The 23,072-nt window shown below is 40.6% G+C and overlaps 1 long non-coding RNA gene and 1 other non-coding gene across 2 annotated transcripts in view; one reads left to right on the top strand and one right to left on the bottom strand.

The window, feature by feature from the left end:
- The first annotated feature begins 2,286 nt into the window (after positions 1 to 2,286).
- LOC114806623 overlaps positions 2,287 to 23,072 on the top strand; it is a 31,818-nt gene continuing 11,032 nt past the window's right edge. Inside the window, exon 1 of the long non-coding RNA XR_003754681.1 lies at positions 2,287 to 2,452. This is a non-coding gene — a long non-coding RNA (uncharacterized LOC114806623). The remainder of the gene's footprint in view (positions 2,453 to 23,072) is intronic.
- Positions 4,496 to 4,633, bottom strand: LOC114807095. Its single transcript, XR_003755148.1, has one exon. It is a non-coding gene; the product is annotated as a small nucleolar RNA SNORA7 (small nucleolar RNA).

Genomic DNA, 23,072 nt, shown 5'->3' with positions numbered 1-23,072 from the left:
TGTCGAGGGATTCATTATTTTGGAGAAAAAGCTAGAATTTCAACAAATTTGGACATGAAACAAGTGAGGGAGAAGGCATTTTTACAAGAGGCAGGATGACAAGAGAGTGAAAAGAAAAGCTATAGAATGACAGGGTTTTAACACAAATTGCTTAAAAAGATGCTATTTACATATATCAAGTCAGAAGATAGCCTTGAAGTCTAATTCAAAACACTTTTTAAATGGTATTTTTTAGTTCTTCCCATGTGCCAGATACTGTATTAAGTTCTGGGGAAGATACAAGATAATTAGGTTGGACATTGTCCCTGCAGCTCCAGTTTAAATAGGAGAAGTATTTGTTACTTCGACATGAATGCTTGTTATGCAGAATAATGTAAGGACAGGTTAAGTGACAAAGGTTCAGAAAACTAAGAGCTGAGAGAGCCAGCAGAGCCCAACAAACTTAAAATAAACTAGATATTGGTTGTTTGATAAAGTGATTATACAGCTCAGAAGTGAAAATGTCCCAGGCCTACTTGTACGGGGTGACACTTCTCAGAAAGCTTAAACCGACTTATGCCTGAATTCATACACTAAATGTTAAGGCAGAATGTAGGTTTAAACAAGCAAATTAACCAGATGTTTCATAGCTGATGATTATTCAAACTTTTTTTATTTTACCATCCATTTTCATTGACTGGGCAAGACGAAGCTGTAAACCTTTTCAATCTCAACAACCGGATGATTTAGGCCAAGTGTATTAAGGAAAGCTCGATGGGAACAATGGAAAAAATCATCACAACCGCCTAAGCGAAGTTTCTGCCTTCCTTATCTCAGGTGTCTAACAAAGACTGAATGTTTCTAATCAGTCTAGGAAGACCCTAAAAGGTGACTTTCCAGTCTGTTAGGTGTTTAATCAGTCAATGGTGTTAATTGAGTGCTTACTGTGTGCAGAGCACTGTCTCCAGTCTCCAGTCTCCATCTTGCCTCACCCTGCCTCCTTTTCCACACAAAATGAAAAGTTGGCATTTAGACCCTGAGTTATCCCAATTATTTGCTAATATAGCACTTACATACAGATCTATACATTATATATTATAACTTATTACTTATATTAATATCTGTCTCCCCCTCTAGACTGTAAGCTTATTGTGGGCAGCGATAGGGTCTAACAACCCTCCTGTACTGTGTGTTCTGCCCCCAGTATATACTCAGTAAATACCATTGGTTGATTAACTGATTGATGAATAAAGATTTTGGTGGACAAAAATGCCCTTACACATGATGCCAGGGAAGGGACAGAAGGAAACAAGGATTATGAGAAAAGTTAGCAAGTCTGAAGAAAGAGATCCTGTGAGGAGAAACTCTGGAATTTGAACAGGATGTCCATTATTGATTAGATATTTAATTGAAAGAAAGATATCCTATGAGAAGAAACTCTGGAATTTGAACGGGATGTCTGTTATTGATTCCATATTAAATTGATCAATCAGAAGTATATCTATTGAGCACTTCACTATGTGCAGAGCACAGCATTAAGTGCTTGGGAGAGTAAAATAGGACAGAGCTGGTAGAGAGTGCTCCCTCTCCTCAGGAACTTACAGTCTAGAGAAACAATCAATATAGGAATATATTGGGAACAGAGCAGATATGACCTTCACTTAGCTATCAAGAAAAGATAGATTTTGTGCCCTTAGAGGACTTAGGACTGTGTCTAATTTTTACCTTTTTTGCATGACTACTAAAAACATTGGTGTTTCATTGATTTTAAATATAATGCAGGCAGGAAGGACCTTGTTTATTTCTGTTTATGTATAATAATAATGTTGGTATTTGGTAAGTGTTTACTATGTGCAGAGCACTGTTCTAAGCGCTGGGGTAGATACAGGGTATTCAGGTTGTCCCACGTGGGGCTCATAGTCTTAATCCCCATTTTACAGATGAGGTAAATGAGGCACAGAGAAGTTGTGACTTGCTCACAGTCACACAGCTGACAAGGGGCAGAGTGGGAATTCGAACCCATTACCTCTGACTCCCAAGCCCATGCTCTTTCCACTGAGCCATGCTGCTTCTCTGCCTCCACCATTTTTGTGGACCTACAAACTTCTGGCAGAGGACCCTTTTCCAGCTAGAGAAGTCAATTAGCATTAGGTTCAATCATTAATCTGGGCCTCACCTGATTTTGCAAGAAAGAGCCAATCAGAGATGAGAGTTGGGGAAAAGAGGCATGTGCCAACAGACAGGAAGAAGAAGTGGTAGACTTTATTTTTAAGGGGGTTTGGGAAGGTATTTTGAGAAGGAAAGCAGTGGGTTTAGAGGAAAAATGAGATTAGAGTCTCTCAGGGACTTTGGGTATGGGTGAGCAGAGGACTACCTTGGATTTCTAGCCCGAGAGACCTGAGAGCCTGTGATTTTCTATGAGGTTGCAGTGGGAGCTGCCCAGAAAGAAAGAACTCTCCGGATTACTTCAAAAGTAAGCAAGGAAGACATAAGGGGCCCTGGGGTGAAAGAAATGGTTAATCAATAAGTGGTGTTTATTGAAAGATTAAAGTGTGAAGAGCACAAGAGACTACGTAGACATGATCCGTGCCAACTTGGACTCTAAGGGGTGTGAGAGATACTAAAATCACTGCTAATATGAAGATATGTACATAAATACTGTGGAGACAGAGGGGGCTACCCAAAACTACTCATTCAACTGTATTTGAATGCATACTGGGTGCAAAGTACTCTACTAAGCACTTGGGAGAGTACAATATAACAATAAACAGATACACTTCCTACCCACAAGGAGCTTAGCTACCCAATCCATTCCTGACACAAATGCTCCATTCAGCCTGCACAAAACTGATAGATTATGCAGCCTTCCTCTTTGCTTTATTTCTCCAGGCAGAGGAAGATGTAGAACACTGAAGAGAATATATTTCAAGAAGTTTTTGCATTACAGCTCCAATCACTTGCTCGCTTTTGATCTGCCTCAGTTTCCTCATTTTTAAAATGGAGGTTAAATACCTGTTCTCCTCACCATAAACTGGGATCCCCTTGTGGACAGGGAGTGTGTCCAACCTGTTTATTTTGAATCTACCCTAGTGCTTAGCATAGTGGTTGGCCCATTTGTTTGCTTAATGAATACCATTGTATTTGGAAAGCTAACTGTCTTGTATTTGGAAATACCGTACTCATAAAGATTTGATAAAGCTGTTGCTTGTATTCCAATCATGAAAGACTTGAGAGTTCTGTACAGTATGTTCTCAGCCTCCCATAGAAAGGAATCCTGTAGATTGTAAATTCATTGTGGGTAGGGGGAACTTATTTCCCAACTCTGTTGTACTCTCCCAAATGCTTAGTACAGTGCTCTGCACACACTAAGGTTCAATAAATACCATTGGCTGATTGTTAGTATTAAATATCACTTTCTTTTCAAGACTACCTCCCTCTAACTAAAAGATAAGCTTATCATAACAATGTTTAAAGTAACTTCAGAGCATTTGAGTACTGTACTAAGCACGCGAGTGAATACAACAGCCACTAGATTGAATCTAGTGTGGAAGATAAACCCTAAAATAAACACTGAAGGCAAATACCCCAAACACTCATCTTGAGCCTGAAGAGAGCAAGATAATGTTCTAGTGCCTTTCAGTGCAAGTTCTAAATGGAAACACCAAGATTCACTGAAATATGGAGTAAGTGAATTGATGAATTACTATGATGTGCCCTGCCTGCTATTCTCTTGCACTTAGATAAACTTAGTCATTCTTCCTTGTTTATGTGATCTGTGGCATAAACCCTCTCAAGGCACTTTTCAAAATACAACTGGTCATTTTCTGCATCTTTAAGGAAGCTCAAATAGATGTTATAGAATATTGGGTTTGGTATTGCAGTGCTCTCTGGCATTCAATCATCCCTCACTGATTCTCTGCTACTTCCCTGGGTGTAATTTCACTGTTTTGTTGTCCCTACGCAGGGAAGTAAAACATCATTAGGGTTGATCATTCTATTCAATTGAATTTTATAGCTGTTTCTAATTTATTTCCTTGTCACTCATACAAATCAAAATCTGTACCTCTGGCAATTTTGTACCTCACTTTGTATTCCAGTTGCTTCTTCAACGAGGCCAAGTGCTTACTTCCTGGTATTTCAATTTTAAAATAATGCTGCCCTATAGGAGCCTTTGGAGAATGTCAAAACTTGACAAACGTTCATTAAGTCATAGAAATATTAAATGTGGGGGAGAGGGGAGGGAGAGGGAGAGAATCTGAATCACACATTTTTGCATTGGTATCACTTAGCTACTCTTGTCTTATGCTGTCGAGGCGTGTCTGAACCACAGCGATGCCATAAACACAGCTCTCTCAGAATGCCCCACTTCCATCTGCAATCGTTCTGGTAGTGTATCCAGAGAGTTTTCTTGGTAAAAATACGGAAGTGGTTTACCACTACCTCCTTCCGCACAGTAAATGAATCTCTGCCCTCGACTCTCTCCCTTGCAGCTGCTGCCCAGCACAGGTGAGTTTTGACTTGTAGCAGATTACCTTCCACTCACTAGCCACTGCCCAAGCTAGGAATTGGAATGGCTATGACTCTGCTTGCTCACCCTCCCGTAGTCGTGACTGGTAGAGTACTGGAAACTCTCCAGGTGCAACCCTGAGAGGGGCATTTAGCTACTAGATACTCCCAACTTCATTCTACTGATTACTGAGATTCTAAACTTGCTTTGAAGTTTCATTTCTCTTTTATCCATCTTGGACCTTGTTAAGCCCCAATTGGATCAGTTAAGAATGGAGGGGTGGGGGAGAGGGTTTCATAACTCAGCTTCACTGATGGAATAAACCACGATATTCAGTATCACAGAGAGAAAATATTTATTAACATACTGAAAAACATTAATAGTAAAGGATCCTGCTTCTATTAAGCTCTCAATCCAGGGGAGATGAGATCTCTGACACTAATAAAAATGTTGGTATTTGTTAAGCGCTAACTATGTGCAGAGCACTGTTCTAAGTGGTGGGGGAGATACAGGGTAATCAGGTTGTCCCATGTGAGGTTCACAGTTAATCCCCATTTTACAGATGAGGGAACTGAGGCACAGAGAAGTTAAGTGATTTGCCCACAGTCACACAGCTGACAAGTGACAGAGCTGCGATTTGAACCCATGACCTGTGACTCCCAAGCCCGGTCTCTTTCCACTGAGCCACGCTGCTTCTCTATTTAAGTCTTAAACCCAGGAGCATTGAGAATTTCTTACCACAGAATGATCAGTACCGTTCGGGTTTCAGGTCCATAAGGGGCTGGACAGACATGGGCCTCCCCGGTCAAGAGGTCACTCTGCCTGTCTGTCCCCTTTCCTTCCTTCCCTTTGGAGGACAATCAGCAGCCAAGTACAGGCTGAGACCAGTGTGAGGGCATCCCCTTGGAAAGTCTCCTCTGCCTGGGCTGTCTCATTTGTCCTTTTGGATAACAGCGAGCAGCAGCGACAGATATTTCCCTCCAATCTTTATACTATGCTTGTTGACCATTACATCAAGCCTCTTCTACGTAAATGGCCCTTATCTAACAATTACCACTCCACAGTCCTCTGCTCTTAGAAGACACCTTGCCTGGATCCCTGTGGGTGTGTCAACTTTTAGTTCTTTGCTTGGAACCTATCTGTCTTACCTGCGATCACAGGAAGCAATATGCCAAAGGGAATTAAATAAATGCAAACTGCATGCTTCAAACCTACCACAGGAGACGTATCTAGGGCTCGAAAAGGTTACCCACAATGAAATCCTGAGGAGATGTGCCTTCAATAAGACTTTGAAGGGGGGAGAAAAATTGTCAGATTTGAGGCCTGAGGGAGGATTTGGGCAAGGAGTCTTAAGAGGAGATTGATGAGACTGAGGTGAAGTGAGAAGGTTAGCATTAGAAGAGTGAAGTGTGTGGGCTGCATTGTAGTAGGAGAGTAGTGAGGTGAGGTAGGATGGAGCAAGGTGATTGACTGCTTTGAAGCCAGTGATGAGGAGTTTTTGTTTGGTGCAAGGTGGATAACAGAATACCTAGGGAAGCAGGAGGTTCTAGTGGAAAGAACATGGGCCTGGGAGACTGAAGACCTGAGTTAATAATAATAATAATAATGTTGGTATTTAAGTGCTTACTATGTGCAGAGCACTGCTCTAAGCGCTGGGGTAGATACAGGGTAAGTAGGTTGTCCCATGTGAGGCTCACAGTTAATCCCCATTTTACAGATGAGGGAACTGAGGCACAGAGAAGTTAAGTGATTTGCCCACAGTCACTCAGCTGACAAGTGGCAGAGGGGGATTTGAACCCATGACCTCTGATTCCCAAGCCCGGGCTCTTTCCACTGAGCCACACTGCTTCTCTACTCCCAGTTCTGTCATTTGCTTACTGTATGACCTTGGCAAATGAGTTAGCTTCTTTGTGTCTTTTACCTCATCTGTAAAATGGGGATTAAATCTTCCTCCCTTCGATTTAGAACTTGAGCCCCATGTGAGACGGGGCTGTGTCCAAACTGATCGTCTTGTATCTACCCTGATGCTTAGTACAAGGCTGTGCACATAAGTGCTTAATAAGTACTATTTTTTTAAAGGCTATTGTATAGAGAACACCTATAGGGCAGGAGGTGAGAACTATATCAAGACCTAGTGAAATGTAGTCCCCAATAATGCAGTAAAACACTCTATTTCTGGCAGCCACAATATCCTGGGAATTGTGACCTTGTTTATTTCAGAAACCCTCCTTAATGATGCTCCCTATTCATTCTGGAGTTGGACTCAACTTCTCATGCTTCTGTGCCCAGTTCTTAACCACAGCAGGTGCACAGTTGGAGAAAACCAGAGTAGCTACCCAGCCTGCAGGTTAGCATAGTTTATACAATTATTTCCTACTCGATGGCCTCCAAGTTCTCTAAGGATATAAAACCTACTTCTCCTTGCACAGTTGGCATGTTTGTCCACCAATCCCATCATAATCATGATGGGATTTGTTAAGCACTTACTATGTGTCAAGCACTGTTCTAAGCACTGTGAACTCCTGTTGGGTCTGGCCACTCCCTAACAGTGGCTTTAGAGCCTCAGCAATTTCACCTTCATCTCCAACTTCCCAAACTGGAAATTAATCCACTTACTGAGGCTCCTTAGGAAACCTTAATCATTTGCACATCCCTGATGAATACATTATTGTAGATGAGGAAAAACAGATACAATCACATAATGCAATCATTCTGTCCCTTCAAATCAAATGTCCCAGTACAAATTTGATACTTTTCTTCAAGCTGTTTCAGGCCATTAATATTCCAAAATGGCTAACACATTGGAAAACACGAACCTGAGGTAGATAATCCTGGGTTTGGGTTTGACTGCTTCTGAATTCTCCATTGAGAGTCCTGTAGCTTTCACATCTCTCCATGGTACATAATGGAGGATTCTAATGATTGATGCAGCTCTTCTCCTTCCTCCTGAGCCCTAGGGAAGAAGTCCACCCCCTTTAAGAAGTAGAGGGCAGGCAGATGCAACAAAATGGAGAATATTGGGAAACTCCACAAATGGCCCTGCCTCAATTAGGGAAGAGTCAAATAGCCAGTAGCAGTGTATCGTTATTTTTTCCCTCTTGTTTACTTTTTTACTGTTAAATTTATTCTATTATTTAGTAATAATTGTATTTATTGAGCACTTACTGTATGCAGAGCACTGAACTAAGTGCTTGAATCTGAACGATTTTCTTCTCAATTATCTTGAAATATTGTTGGTGACTCAGCTTCTGTTTGGTTGGAAAATGGTGAAACTCAATTGCCTTTTTACACTCAATTGCAATGAAGTGCTCCGTCATAGAAGGATCTTTTAAAATTGGAGGGAGAACTGATCACAGAGAAAGGAACGACAAAATGGTGGGGCAAAGAGAGAGTGTAACCGTTCATGTTTACTACATTATGACAAAAATGCATTAATCAATAGTATATATTGAGTGCTTACTATGTACAGAACACTGGTCTAAGCACTTAGGCAAAGATTCCAAGAAATTTAAATTGAATGAGGTCATAGAAATTTTAAACATATTTTATTTCAGAAATACACATTTTATTTTTAATTTTGTCTCCCAAACATATTGTCTTTATAATGTAGGTTTATACAGTCCAGTTGCATGACAAATTAGGTATCCTAGTCAAACATAAAAAAATCTCCATGCGGAGAATGAAAGCAACAATCCCATATAGGTCTGAGTTTGTCACCCTGAAATACAATTATTTTTCAAAAAGATAACAATTTCCCCAACCATTTTTTGTACAACTTTTTTATGACTGTAACTTCTGAAGTATCTGCTAATTGATATTAATATTCATTTGAAAATGTTTTACTACAATTCATGAAAGGGCTGTCTGATCCTGTTTGTGTCTCCAGAGAGGATTAGGCTAGCTTCAAAACAGCATTCTTTATAATGAACATTTCCTCCCTTCCTTTCCCATTTCCCAATTCACCTATGAACAAGAGCTTAGAACACTGTGATATAATGTGTCATAATTGAAGGATTCAAGTCCAACAAAAATATACATAAAATGTCACTTGGAACACTGTTCCTTCTGTAAAATCAAAGAACAGATTGGTACTTCCCTCAGGAGGAAGAAAAAAAATAAAGATTAACACAGGGGAGGGAATGAATTTCATTAACCTCCCCAAACCTGGCAACACTGAACCTTTTTGTCCATTTAGAAATATAATCTGATGTTCTCAAGAGAAGCACTTTCTACACTCAGCAGATATTTCAGCCAAGACCCAACTTTCCTTCAAACTCAAAACCTACATCACTCTCTTATCCCAACATTTAAAGTGATACATTTTTTTTGGTTTCCATAATTAATCTCTCCTCTCTCTAGCCTATTTCTCCCCTATTGCAATTCTAGCATTCTACCTCTCCTAAACACTTAAATCCTCACTCCCCCACCCTCAACCCCGGGCACTTATGAGCATTCTTTCTTTCCTATCCCTATAATTCATTTTAATTTCTGTCTACACAACTAACTTGCCAGCTCTTTGAGAGCAGAGATCATGTCTTCTAGAGTCTACTAGAGTTAGTGCAGTCCATGCGCTATATAGAATAAGACCTCAAACAATATCATTGATTACTGATTTTTTTTTTGCCACTTGGATATTAATGAAAGACTTGTATAGCAAGATCATTTTCACCTGGGCAGATCCCTTAGAAAAGGGAAGTGGAGAGCACAGTTCCCAGAATCTTCAGCACCCTAGGTTGCAAACAGACCAGAGGTCTCCTCATCCTTCAAAGTTTTCTTAGGGCAAAGACTTGTAGTGTTCCATGATCTGGGGTAGCAAGGTGGCTGTCCAGATAAGAGAACTTGCTGACAATAGAGATCCTAGTTTTAACTGAATTTCTATAGCTTCAGTTCAATCCAGAAACTTCTGTAATAAGGTCCCATCCCTCGGGGAAACACGAATGAAGAGTTTAACAGCAAGTAATTGGCAGAGCTGAATTAAGAACTGCCTTTTGCCGACTCTCATAATTTTTAGCTGAGGTGTTTATAGATAGATTGATTGTATTTTATTGAACAGTGTTACCAAATAATTAAAATGCCCATTTTTCCTATCTTTTCAAGTGTGTCTTCAACACTGACCTTTAAGATATCTGATCTACAGAGCACAGGAAGATTCTCTGTCTTTATTACAACATATTTTAACTGGAAAAAGTTGCAGATTCCTTTAATGGAAATCTTTCAGCTTGAAAGCCATGCATCCTATCACTATCGTGAATCGTTCCATCGGCAGTAAATCTTAACTAACTGATAAAACATTCTTGGTACTAGTTCAGAATTGAAAAATGAATTCCTTGGAGTCACAACAAATCTTCTAAAATTCCACATGGCAATCATTAGAATTCATGTTCTACCTAGAGCATGTAGAAGAGAATTCATTCCTAAACTGTTTTCTATGAAAGTGTGGGTTTTGAACATTGCCGTTTGGACAGCTGACTGTGATGGATTAGATTTTCAGGGTAAAGACAAAGTCAGTCACTGTCATTCATTGGCTTCCTAAGAGTATTTTCCTGGAAAAATGATGCAACAAGCTTCAGTTTGAGAAGCAGCATGGCCTAGTGGATAGAGCGTGGGTCTGGGAGTCAGAAGGACCTGGGTTCTAAACCCAGATCTGCCACCTGTCAGCTGTGTGACCTTGGACAAGCAACTGAACTACTCTGTGCCTCAGTTCTCTCATCTGTAAAATGGGGACTAAGATTGTAAGCCCTATGGGGGATAGGGACTCTATCCCAACCAGATTAACTCATATCCACCCCAGCACTTAATACAGTACCTGGCACATAGTAAACTTCATCACTTCTCTCAGGAAAAATATTTGGTTAATGTGTCTGTGGGACAGTCTACTTCTCATCTTGATTAACAACTTTTACAGTGAAAAAGGAGCAACCAATGTGAAGTGGAAATCCAGTGTACTGTCCCATTCGTTCATTCAATAGTATTTATTGAGCACTTACTGTGTGCAGAGCACTATACGAAGCACTCGGAAAGTACTCGGCAGCAATCTGAGACAATCCCTTCCCAACAACGGGCTTACAGTCTAGAAGAGATGGTATTTAAGCGCTTACTTTGTGCCAAGCTCTGTTCTAAACACTAGGGTAGATACAAGGTTATCAGGTTGTCCCACGTGGGGTTCACTGTCTTAATCCCCATTTTACAGATGAGTTAACTGAGGCGCAGAGAAGTTAAGTGACTTGCCCAAAGTCACACAGCTGACAAGTGGCAGAGCAAGGATTCAAACCCACGACCTCTGACTTTCAAGTCCATGCTCTTTCCACTAAGCCACACTGCTTCTCATGCTTGCTTGCTTGCACCCACCCAAATCATTCTTTTTTTTCCAGCACAATTTTAGAACTTGTTAACATTACACTCCCTATCCCCAGAAAATAGCAAAATACAGTCCAAAAAATCTGTTAGGGATTAATGTTGTTTTTCAAATGCACCCCATGGTGTCCTACAATATTATCTCAATCTCTTCCCTAAAGGCCGTGAAAACAATAAAAAGTTCTGGAGTCCCCAAAATATAGAATCCCATTATTCTTTAATCCCTTATGTGTACCTAACTTTCTACTTCATTCTACTTCTACATTCCTTGCCCACAGTAAGCTTACAGTCTAGAGAGGATGGCACCAATGTGAAACACTTATGTACATATTTGTAATTTATTTGTATTAATGTCTGACTCCCCCTCTGGACTGTAAGATAATTATGGGCAGGGAATGTGTCTGTTATATTGTTATATTGTACCCTTCCAAGCACTAAGTACAGTGCTCTGCACACAGTGAGCACTCAGTAAATACAGTTGACTGACTGACAGGGGTATCTTCTGGGTAAATAGATCTTGTCCATTTGACAAGTGAATTTGTCCACATGGAAAATTAGACTTAGGTGTCAGATGATGGTGGATTCACCTGTCAAGCCTGCATTTTTGGTTTCTTGGGAGAAGTGTTCAATTTTTTCTTGGGCATGAGATTCTTAATACGCACCATGGTCACCATGGTTAGAGTGGTCTACAGAAGAGCTTTTGGGTAGGTTTCAGTGTAAGCCATTGACTAACTAGATGGTTCACTATAGTATGGATAATTATATTTCTGCCTGAAAAAAACTGAACTGATTTTTAAAATAAGCTGTTGTCACTTTGGTCAACAGGAAATTTTTCAGAGTAAAGAAATATCATTTTAAGAGGCTTCCCACAAACTTCTTGAGAATTAAGGATTAGGAATGAACGCGGCTATTGTGATGCAAACAGTGATGTCGCTTTAGCCAAATTAGACTATAACTTTCCTTATGCTACTCAGTTGTTATGTAGCAATGTGCCACAAAATATTAGTGCTGTACTCATTCCTTGGCCAGTAGGCACTTAATTTTTATTACTGCCACTTCGAGACTTATGTTCCTCTTATGTTCCAGAGCCTTTGAGATAATGAGGAAGGTTCGCATTTTTAACCATTGTTAAATGGATCGAACACTACTATACTCCTTTTTGCTTCTAAGTGTTTGAAATGCTGGGCATTTTAGCTCTCCACTTGTGTCTAGGTTGGTTCCAGAGTAAAAACCATGATGGGTCCAGGTGAAGTCAGGATTGATTTAGAGTCACTCCAACAGGTCAATACCTCAGTTTGCTCCAAGGGTTTGGAAGGGATTGGAAGGTTGTGCTGCTTCTGAGATCGCCCAGAAGTTTGGATCTGCTTCAGGAAACTGAGATGGGCGGTGGGGGCTCTTTCCCAAACTAGATTACATTATTTAATTTCTGCTTAGTAAGATTGCAGTCTTCACACAGGCAAAACATTCCTCACAAATAGGTGCCAGACGACCAGCTCTTGCTCTGTTTTGAAGAAGCTAGACTAACACTGATTTATATTAATGCCCTATCTCCCCCTCTAGACTGTTAGCCCACTGTGGGCAGGGAATGAGACTGTCAACTGTTGTATCGTACTCTTCTAAGCATTTAGTTTGGTACTCTTTCCGTCGTATTTATTGAGCGTTTACTGTTAATTCATTCAATCGTATTTAATGAGTGTCTACTGTATGCAGAGCACTGTACTAAGCACTTGGGAGAAAGCAATTTAACAATAAACAGACACATTCGCAGCCCGCAATGAGCTTACATTTTAGAGATGAGACACACATACAAAAAAGTAAATAACAGTGCTGTGGGGCTGGGCCGGGGGCAGTGAAGAAAGGGAGCAAATCAGGGTGATGCAGAAGGGAGTGGGAGAAAAGGAGGCTTAGGGAAGTCTTCTTGGAGGAGATATGCCTTCAATAAGGCTTTGAACATGGGGAGAGTAATTGTCAGTACTCTGCACATAGTAAGCAATCAATAATACCACTGATTTATTGATCTTCCAATCCATAAATCAGTAATGGGGATGGTTTTACAGTAAGTGGAAGGTTTCCTTCTTCCCCTCGGGAAATTCAGCCAATGAAAGAGCCCGTTGGGTCTTGCCTACCCCTCCCCAGGCCTAGAAGAGCCCTCATTCTCCAAGATTGAAACATCATCCATCTAGGTTTTATTATTCTTTCATCTTAGAAAAATTCTATTTTTTCTAGCCTAATCTCCACATCAGAACACCTGCACTTAGACCTCCTTCATGCCCAAGATGAGTGATCTTTCCAGAGCAGAAAACCTGCAGCTCTCACTTGAATAGAGATGCTGCTTTTCCATCTAGTATTTTTCTCTGGTTTCAAGCCTTTTTAGATCGAGTTTAAGCTGAGGCTAAAGACATTCACTCAAGCTTCAGAATTGCTACCACTGACTCTTGCCAAAAAGTAATGGACTGAAACAAAGCATCTCACGGTCAAATGGTGCAAATCCACCTCCTCCAGTAAATCAACTTAATAGTCAGATTTCAGATCAAATGGTCGTATCACTTGCTTTGTTTAGGATATGGATGCCATTTTAGGAAGTGGTGATATCTCTCATTTTTAAGGTGCCATCTGTTCAAGCTGCTAGTGTAATTTCACTTTGCTAAGGATATCTTGACACTCATCATGCCCTCGATGTGGGCCTTCAGAAGCTTCATTAGGTTCTTATTCAACTTTGGACAAATCCATTATATTTCTTTTAATTCTAATATTCCTGGCCAGTAGTAATTTTTTCTGAACTTAGAATGTTCAATCCTGGCTCTGCCACTTGCCTACTGGGTGACCTAGGGCAAATCCACATAATTTTTCTGTGCCTCAATTTCCTCCGGTGTAAAATGGGGATGAAATGCATGTTCTCCCTCCTACTTAGACTTGAGCCACTTGAGGGACAGGTACTGTGCCTGACCTAGTTAAAGTGTATTTACCTCGGTGTTAGACACAGAGTAAGTGTTTAACAAATACCACTATTATGGAAATTAAAAGGCCTAAGCCAAATAAGCATTAGTGGCCTATTGAAATTGAAATGATTGCGATATTTTATAAAGCACATACTGTGTGCCAAGCACTGTGTTTACAATATAATCCTGTCACCTAGTCTCTTTCCCACATTGAGCTGGAAACTAAGTCATGCATCTAGTTTGAATTTAGTGGAAAGGAAGACCAGCTGGTGCCTATCGTTATGGGCAGAGAATGTGACTGTTTATTGTTATATTGTACTGCCCCAAGCTCTTAGGATAGTGCTGTGCACACAGTAAGCACTCAATAAATACAATGGAATGAGTGAATGACTATCTTCCATGAAAGAAAATCTCAGGATGTTGTGTGAACACAGGTAACAAATTTTTCACATGTTGTCCAAAGAGGCTTTAAAATGCTGACTCTGTAGACCGCTGAGTTGGGCTCTTACAGATAATGCTTCATTCAATTGTATTTTTTGAGCACTTACTGTGTGCAGAGCACTGTACTAATCTAGGTTCAACTATTAAAACTGTAGCATTTGAGCTGGAAGAGTCATAAAGTGGTCATCTGGTCCAGCTTTTTGCTCCCAAGCTAAATCAACTAGGGCTGATGACTGCTGGGTTTTTTTAATGATCTAGGTACTTTTCCAAGTGCTTAGTACAATGCTCTGCATATAAGTGCTCAATAAATAAAATTGAATGGTTAACTGACTGAACAAATTAATGAAGATTTCACCATCTTCCCATACGGCCCATTCCAGGGTTTGATCACCTAAGTAATAATAATAATAATGTTGGTATTTGTTAAGCGCTTACTATGTGCCGAGTACTGTTCTAAGCGCTGGGGTAGACATAGGGGAATCAGGTTGTCCCACGTGGGGCTCACAGTCTTAATCCCCATTTTACAGATGAGGGAACTGAGGCACAGAGAAGTTAAGTGACTTGCTCACAGTCACACAGCCGACAAGTGGCAGAGCTGGGATTCGAACTCATGAGCCCTGACTCCAAAGCCCGTGCTCTTTCCACTGAGCCACGCTGCCTCTCCAGGCTGCAACTTCAAGCCTGTTTTGATGCAACTGGGAAAAATATTAGCCCAGTAAAAATGAAAAGTGACCACAGCATTTATCTCCCACAACATGTTAAACCAGAGAAGTAAAGTGATTGTACCACAATCCTGGGAAGTTAATCCAGGATAAGAGCCATATCACTCAGTGTCTCTCACTTTTCTTACTATACTTTTATGTGCATAATGTGCAAATAACCTTTAATTGTACAAATAACTTTTGCAAAAGACATTCCTATACCCATTAATGAGCCTGAGGGTCTCTGTAGGATGAAGTCGGTTCCAGGAACCTGGCAACAAAGCAACCCTAGAATACATTTCCTTCCAACTGCACTTCACTATTATCTAATAGGAAAGTAGGTATGGATGAGAACAATGCTTCTCAGCAAATCAGAAGCTGCAATTCATTAAGAAAGTGAACAGTCAAGACAGCTTGGAGTAGTTATATGTGTTACTTCAATATTGGTTAAACAAGGTGAGAGACTTCTATATGAAAAATAAGTTGATGCCAGGGTTTTGGCCTTCATTGATTTAGCTGCACATAATCTCATCATTTCATTAGGAATTAAGCCATCCTATTCATTCCATTTAATAACTGGAGCAAACATTAATCAAAGTAATGGCAAGAATATACACTGCTAAAGTTAATGAAAATCATTAGCTGGTCCCGGGCTACCAATTATCCAAACATTTGCATTTACAAATGACTTTGTGTTGGAAAGTGACATTTGTGTTCATTTTGTTAGACTCTCTCTCCCAGGAGTTATTTTTTAGTCAGGGGTGATTTTTTTCTTCTTTCTGTCTCTGAGGAAAGATCTCCATCATTCTGTATCCTAAATTGCTCATATCAATATTTTAGGGAGATTGGGAAGTTAAATTCTAGACTGTAAGCCCAGCATGGACAGGGATTGTCTCTCTCTTTATTTCTGAATTGTACTTTCCAAGTGCTTAGTACAGTGCTCTGCACATAGTGAGCACTCAATAAATATGAATGAATGAAATTTATCTATGGACTCATTTGAAGAAAATGTATTTTTCAAGTTTTGATATCATTGTTGTGATAACCATCAGTTATGTCCTACTAAATTAGTTGAAGTAGTGATTGTGTTCTACCAGTTGTACCTAATATGAGAGGAGAACTGAGTTCTGCCCAAATTCTTCCTTCTTTGGAATCAAGAAAATTGTACTATGGCTAAATCTGAGCTATTTTCCTTCTACTCCCCTCTATCCTCTCCCATCATAAACCTTGGACTCCTCTCTCACTCTGTGTCCCTCATCCCATCCCTAAATTCTCTCTCTCCCCCCACCTTGACTCTCCCCTTCCTATAGGCACAGGCCACTCTGTACTTGGATGAAACTTCGACTCATCTCTCACTTAATACACACAGTCACCAAATCCTTTCTGCTCAACCTTCACAAGATCGCTAAAATGCACCCTTTCCTCTCCATCCAAACTCTTACCATATTTATCCAAGCCCTTATCCTGTCCTGCCTTGACCATGGCATGAGCCTCCTTGCTGACCTCCCTGTTTTCTGTCTCTCCCCAGTCCAGTCCATACTTTGCTCTGCTGCCCAGATCATTTTTCTACAAAACTATTCGGTCCATATTTCCCCATTCCTCAAAGAACCTCCAGAGGTTGCCCATCCATCTCAGCATCAAACAGAACCTTCTTGACATAGGCTTTAAAGCACTCTATTCAATTGTATTTAGTGAGCTCTTACTGTTTGCAGAGTGCCATACTAAGTGCTTCAATCTTGCCCCCTTCAACTCACCTCACTGTTCTCCTACCACAACCTCGTCCACACACTTCGCTCCTCTATTCCAACCTACTCACTGTCCCTCGATCTTGTCTACCTTGCTGCCGATCTCTCGCCAACATCCTGTTTCTGGTCTGAAATGCCCTCCTTTTTCATATCCAGCAGACAATCACTCCCCCCACCTTTAAAAACTTATTAAAAGCACACCTTCAAGAGGCTTTCCCCAACCAAGCCTTCATTTCCGCTTCTCCCACTCCTTTCTGCGATGCCCTGACACTTGGATTTCCCCCTTTATTGTCCCCTCCTTCAACCCACAGCACTTAGGTATGTATCCATAATATTTTTTTTCATAAATTCCCATCTCCCCCTCTAGACTGTAAGCTTAGTTGGGCAAGGAATGTGTCTGCCAACTCTGGAGTTTTGAACTCTCCCAAGCACCGATACACTGCTCTATACATAATGCTCAATAAATACCACTGATGATGATGGTCTTCCACCTCTCACATCCCACTAACCTCTATTCTTTTGACTAATAATCAAGCAATTCCTCTCTGGGGAAGTAGCCAGTTGGCCCTCTGAGACAGTTCTCCATTGGAACTTCCGCTGTTCAGCAAACACACATTCATTATTTCAAACTCATTACCCAAGGTCTGCCCATACTGGCAAGTGAATCTGATAGTTTCCAGCCCACTTAGTCACGCTGCCAGTATAGAAAACATTCAGTGTCATTTAGGGAATCCCATCTGTGTCTCAACAGTGCTAAAGATAACTGATTCATTAGCCAAGGTAATTGTTACAAGGAATTGTTGTAATTCTGCTCTATAGGACAGAAAATGGTTAAGATGAAACTAGAATATTTATGCCATGAAATGGCATCCTCATATATACCCATTTAACAGCTGCTACCTAGAGTTTCTGATTACCCTTCTCTCCCTGCCATCCTCCCCCTGTAGACTGTAATCTTATTATGGGCAATGAACGTGTCTGCTAATTCTGTTATTTTGTACTCTCCCAAGTGCTTAGTACAGTGCTCTGCACATAGTAAGCTCTCAGTAAATATCATTCATTGGTTGATCCTGCCTCCTGTTTGCCTAGACTTTGTAGGCTTTAAGGCCACCAAAGGTGATCGTGACATAGAGGGATTAGAACTCAGGAAGTGGAAAACCCTGAATTCTTTGACATTCTGGAGTATTTGCTACTGTCAGAGAACCTAACCTCTACCTTATGGGGCTCATGGGTTGAGGGAGGGAGAACAGACATTTTATCCCCATTTCATTGATGAGAAAAGTGAGGCATAGAGAAGTTACTTGTCCAAGATCTCAGAGCAGGCAAGTGGTGGAGCCAGAATTAGAACCCTAGTTTCATAACTCCCAATCCCTTGCTCTTGCTGTTACAATTTGAATATAAAAGAATGTTGGCAAATTCCACCGACATATTTGCCAGTGAAGATTTCACATTCCACTTGTAACAGTGACATTATCACTGAAAATCTAGGTATTTGTTTCGCCTCACCATACCATATTGCCTTTGTAGAATCAGTGGAAGGATCTGAAGGGGTTAACCATAACAATTTTTCTCAGTGGTTCTGATTAATTTATTTTGAAATAGAGCTAATATTATGTCCTATGGAGTTTAAGCAATTATTTTATTTTATGCTGACAGACACATCTTTGCAAAATGTCCTTGATATTTTTAATGGGAAATGCATTCAGTGGTGGAAGCAGTTGAACACCATTTGCATTCTAACAAATGCTCTGAAAATATTTTAGGAATCAGAATGTGCTTGCAGTTAAGTTCTTGTTAAAGAACAATTGTATTTACATTAGTTTGTTTTTGAATGAAGAAAGAATTGATCCAAATTTATATATGCGTGTGTGTGTGTGTAAACTTGTATATACATATATATATATACATGTGTGTGTGACATGATTTGAAAATACAATTAAATCTGCTTTCCTACTTCATATTCTATAAACTTTGTGTCATTGGGAAGTTAATATAAGGTACTTATTTAAAATGTATCACGTTTGGATTTCATATGAGGCATTTGGTTCATCCTACCAAAGGGTTAACCTACATCTTGATCCAGATGGGTAACTTTCTATTAATGTTTATGAGACAAAATCCCATAAGATGTAATTGAATTATTAGTGATGCATTAATCTTCTTTTAGATTAGCAGAAGGTGCTGATTCAACGAGAGAGAGAGAGAGAGGGAGAGAGAGAGATTTTTCTTAGGCTGGATCAGAGTTGGAAGAACAACATAATTAGTTTTTCAGTGTCCTGAATACTGTCCTCTGTCTTTACCATCTTCAGCTCAAGTCCAAACCCAGAGGCCTAAAGCTGTGGAGTGCGTTTTGAAAATTCAATTCACATTCCTGGCCAGAATATCAAAAACTGCTGCCTAACATGTCCACAGGTGAAGTTCCAACTTTTCAAAACCCAATGAATTCAAGAATGTTACTTTTTTTCCATTTAGTGTGCATCTCTTTTTAGGAAACAGATAAGAGGAATATTGCGATATTGCGTGCTACCATAAAAACATTCTGCATGATGGGCTTGTTGGAGTAATAAAGAATAGCAAGATTGGTTTTATGGCATAATGTTCAAGCTGCAATAAGGCCAGAGAGATGTTCAAAGAGCATGAAAGCTCTGTCTGCCATTGTGGAGAAAGTAGAATCTAGCCGGTCGTCTGAAGGGTAGATACATAGAGGAATAATTGGACATCAACTAAACAGAGAGTAGTGCTTCGAGGCTCTGTCAGTGACAGCCATTACAGGGGTTTCTAGGATAATGAAGTCAAGAGAAATGCACATTCACCTTGTTCAGCTCATGTCACCCAAGTTATAATAGGCCTTTTCAGGAGCCGTTTGTCAAAAAAACGGTATTTATTTTTCACTCCTCCCGCACCCAAAAACTATAAATTGAAATACATTAGGTGATTCATTGAGGTGGTTAAGGGAATGAAAGCAACCGATATGTAGTGAGCTGTAAACAGACACATGAAGCCATAAATAATCCGTTTGCATCATAGTCAAATGCCAGAGGGGACCGTTGTTTTCCATGAGTCATCTTCAGGGTATTTGGACATCCCAGCAAGCACCATCCAGTCTGATTTAATTCATTTAGAACTATACACTGGGGACTCTGACTATTAAATGCTTTAAGCAGCCAGTTCAGAAACACTACTAGAAGATCATTTTCTTGTGCAAGCTCCAGTGTGATGTCATAAGCACATTTCACTGGATCTTTACTAAATTCACCTTCTATGGGGTGCCGTCGAAACAGCCGAGGCAATAGAGAGAATCAAATAATCAAATAGAATTTTTATTTGGTCTGAATAGGCATTTGAGATCTTCTATCCAATGCCCTGCCCTAAGGCAACATTAGTTGAAAGCTATCAGGTTAAATACCTGCCACAGGAAAGCAGAGAGGATGTTGGTTGGTTTCTTCCAACTCCTTCCCTTGTGTCAGAAATTTCTGGCCGATCATTACCTGCTCTGTATCTCCCTCTGAAGGGTGGTAGCCTGCTAAAGAACAAGTTGGTTCAGGAGATCTCCAAGGACATAAGAAGCAGCTTGGACTATTGGAAAGAGCAAAGAACTGAAAGTCAGAGACCTGAGTGCTAATAATCTTGTGTGACCTCAGACTAGTCACTTAATTTCTTTGTGCCTCAGTCTCCTTCTTTGAAAATAAAGATTAAATTCCTTTTCCCTTTCCCCCTTAGACTGAGAGACCAAGTGGTATAGGGAATGTGTATCATCCGATTGTATTTTATCTATCCCTGTGCTTAAGCATGATGCTTGGCAAATAAGAAATGCTTCACAAATACCATAATTAGTATTAGGACACAAATGGGGGGAACGATTAGTCTTTCACCCATCTTCCTGCCTCTTTCTGCCCAAGTATCCATGAGCTTGCTCTAGCCAAACATCTCTTTCCAGCTTCCATCGCTCCATAGGGTCCATCAGCTAGATCCATTTAAAAAAAATTTTTTTTTAGATTTGCAACGCATATTCTATAACCTCCCTCGGCAACCTTTACACTCAGGTCGTTCTTTTTGTGTATAACCTGCGTGTCTTCCTCTACTGTATTTTTAGTGACTTTCTTCTATTCTGACACTGGTGGAGATGAAGCACAGGTAGTTTCCACCCATAAAATACACTTTTCTGAATTTGTAGAGAAGATTGATGCGGTGAGAGAGATGTATGTTTATGTGGTAACCTCCACAAGAAGGGTCATCTTTGAGCAGGCAAGATGCAACCCGTGAGCTATAGGTACCTGTCAGGACTATGTGAACTTGGGGTTTGAACAGTTAGAATCTGGGAAATATTTCCTTGCGGAAAGAGCCCGGGCTTGGGAGTCAGAAGTCATGGGTTCGATTTCCGGCTCTGCCACTTGGCTGTATGACTGTGGGCAAGTCACTTCTCTGTGCCTCAGTTACCTCATCTGTAAATTGGAGATTAAGACTGTGAGGCTCATGTGGGACAACCTGATTACCCTGTATACCCCAGTGCTTAGAACAGTGCTCTGCGCATAGTTAGCGCTTAACAAATACCAACATTATTATTATTAGTCCCGAAAGTTACAGAAGGCAACACAAAAAGCCTAAGGAATCTACTTAGGAAAGTGTCCTATGATTGGGTCTGCCAACTCTGTTGTATTATACTTTCCCGAGCACTTAGTAGAGCGCTCTGTACACAGTAAGCACTCAATTGACTTATCAAGGGCTGTCCAGAGGAAGCCCTACTCTCAGGTTGTTTCTACGCTGGTGAAGGGAAATATACCTCGGCACTGATGATTGAGTGTTGGATTCATCCAGAGAGTGGTTTTCTGCCAAATTCCAGGGTGGTGATCTAGTACAAATCAAATGGCACCTCCCTCAGGGAGGGGGACTGCTGATTCTCCCATTTGAGGCCTGCAACAATCAACCAATCAATCAGTGGTAATTACCAGCACTTAATGTGTGCAGAGCACTGTACTATAATCTTGTAAATTTGGTCTGTCACATGTTGCAGATTCCACCGCCTTCTGTCGACAATGTATCCGGGTCTCTGGAAGAGAAGCACTCAACAAGAGAAAGGACCCACCTGTTCTCCTGGTACAATTACCAATCCAAGAATGAGGGGGGACAAGAGGTCCAAAGCAATGTACAGCCCACACTCTGTCCCACAGAGTAAAGATCACTGACCTCTGAACTCTAAATCCCTTTTATCCCCTCTAAAAAAAAGTCCTGTTGTTTGTTTTTTGGCTTTGTTTTTTTTCCATGTTTTTTGCTAAGTACTTACTATGTGCCAGGCACTGTACTAAGCCCTGGAGTAGATACAAGCTAATCAGGTTGGACCCAGTCCATTAGTAAGGAGCTTTGTACACAGTAAGCACTAAGTAAATATGACTGAATGAAGGAATGTCCCATGTGGGGTTCCCCTCCTTAATCCCCATTTTACAGGTAAGGTAAATGAGACACAGAGAAGTGAAGTGATTTATCCAAGATCGCATAGCTGACAAATGGAGGAGCTGGGATTAGAACCCTGGTTCTACTGACTCCCAGGCCTGTGCTCTAAACACTCCATGATTCTTCTGCCCCAGAGGTGGGTTTCTTCCACTGCAAAGTCACTTTGGAGTGGTCTGAGGGCATTCCTGAAGGGCTTTCCTCTGGGGAGTTGGGGGGTTGTCATTTTATCACTCTCTCCCAGCACTTTCTGTGTGTGATTCTGTGCCAGGAACTGTTCTGATCCCATCATCCTGTCTTTTGTGTTCTCCTTTCCTCTTTCACCACTGTCCATAAATTTTTCACCCTGTCTCCTGCTCCCTTTCTCCTCACACATGCAGTTTGAGTATTCTGTATTTTCTTTTGTTGTCTTTCTCCTCCCTTTTAGACTGTTAGCCCGTTGTTGGGTTAGTTTAGTACAGTGCTCTGCACACAGTAAGACTCAATAACTGTGACTGAATGAATGAATATATATATATATATATCTCAACCTCAGTGTCACCCACCCTAACAATCACAACCCCAAAATTCCTATTTTCCCGTGGAGTCTGTCACCCTAACTCTCTGGAGCACTGCTACTCTGATTCCAGCATTGCACAGGCAGGTCCGTGGCCTTTTCCAATAAAATCTACTCATCTCTTTCCTCTGTCCCCACATAATTCCTCTTGCTTGCTTTGACTGCTAGCAAAACTCAGAAGGGTTGAGAAATGAAATGGTAGAAAGGGCTAAACTTCCCTAAGACATTCATAAATCAATCAATCAATCAATTGTATTTATTGAATAAATAAATACAATTGATTGAACCCTTACTGTGTGTGAAGCACTCCATTAAGCTCTTGGGAGAGTACAGTACAACAGGGTTGGTAGACATGTTCTCCACCCACAATGAACCTACAGTCAGAATAATTTCATTGATTGAATT

Source organism: Ornithorhynchus anatinus, chromosome X1 (assembly GCF_004115215.2).
Source record: "Ornithorhynchus anatinus isolate Pmale09 chromosome X1, mOrnAna1.pri.v4, whole genome shotgun sequence".
Lineage (NCBI taxonomy): Eukaryota > Metazoa > Chordata > Mammalia > Monotremata > Ornithorhynchidae > Ornithorhynchus > Ornithorhynchus anatinus.
This window is presented reverse-complemented; position numbering and strand designations above follow the sequence as displayed.